The following is a 1462-nucleotide window of genomic DNA, read 5'->3' on the forward strand; positions in this document are numbered from 1 at the left end:
GGGAGGGTTCAATCACTGCCCACCTGCAGCGTCTGAGCGACCAAGGCACTTACGTGCTAAGATACCGAAAACAGCTTCGGGTCCAACGCGGAGCCAGCCCCGGGCACAGATAAGAGGAAGGAAACGCTAGGGGAAAGCATCGAGAGAGCCCTAGAGATAGGTGGAGGCCGAGAGGTAGCACCTTTGGGGTGAATTTTGCGGGCACAGTTATTGATAAAAGCCTAGAGATTAGAGGTTTCAGCAGGTCCATCAAACATTTTTGACCCACACTGTGTGCCAGGACCTGTCCTTTCGGTACTGGTGATAAAATGTGCATAAGACACGAACCCTGACTTCACGAGTACCTATTCAGGGGAGTTGGGATTCTGTGTGGGACTGGAGGAGACTGGGGGTGGGGCATGGAGAGAGATGTAGGATCCCGGAATGCAAGCCAGAATGAGGGGTTTGGACTGACCTTAGGCAGATAAGGGAAAGAAGATAATGCAAAGAAGTCAGCATCCCCATCCCCCAAACTGTTCCTAGGCTTCACCGAGCCACCCAAGAACTAAAACCTGAAAAAAGTATCCGTCATTTGCCTCCCTATATTAGTATTTATGGTAAATTAACGCCTCCTAGGAACTTCAAAAAGGAAAACTGCCATTTCATAGTAAAGCTTTGTCATGATTGCTCAATGTGTCATACTCCCTTATGTCCATAAAAAATCTTCCATAGAATTAATTTTAGTTTGAAAATACAGTATGCCACATAGTGCCCTGGTTGGTGGCTCAGTGGTTAGAGTGTCTGAGTGGTAACGCAGTCTTCTTACGCCACCTGCTGTAGATCTCAGGTATAGCATTTTATTTATTTATTTATTTATTTATTTATTTATTTTATTTGTTTTATATTTTATTGATTTTTACAGAGAGGAAGGGAGAGGGATAGAGAATCAGAAACATCGATGAGAGAGAAACATGGATCAGCTGCCTCCTGCACACCCCCAACTGGGGATGTGCCTGCAACCAAGGTACATGCCCTTGACCGGAATCAAATATTTAAAATATATCTTTATTGATTTCTGAGAGGAAGTGAGAGGGAGAGATAGAAACATCAATAAGAGAGAACCATCGATCAGCTGCTCCTGCACACTTCACACTGGAGATCGAACCCTCAACCCAGGCACGTGCCCTGGACTGAAATCAAACCTGGGACCTTTTGGTCAACAGACCGACACTCTATCCACTGAGCCAAACCAGCTAGGGAGGGAATTTTTATTTTTAAAAATGATTTTATGTGGAGAGATGAACCGGGGAATTTATATGCATATATGCATAACCAATGAACACAGAAAATAGTGTAGGGAAGGCCTGGAAGGGGCGGGTTCGGGGTGGAGGGGGTCAATGGGAAAGAAAACAAAGGGAATATCTGTAATACTTTCAACAATAAAGATAATTTTTAAAAATGATTTTATGTTTGTTAAATTGTC

The sequence above is a fragment of the Myotis brandtii genome, unplaced genomic scaffold (assembly GCF_000412655.1).
Source record: "Myotis brandtii unplaced genomic scaffold, ASM41265v1 scaffold250, whole genome shotgun sequence".
NCBI lineage: Eukaryota > Metazoa > Chordata > Mammalia > Chiroptera > Vespertilionidae > Myotis > Myotis brandtii.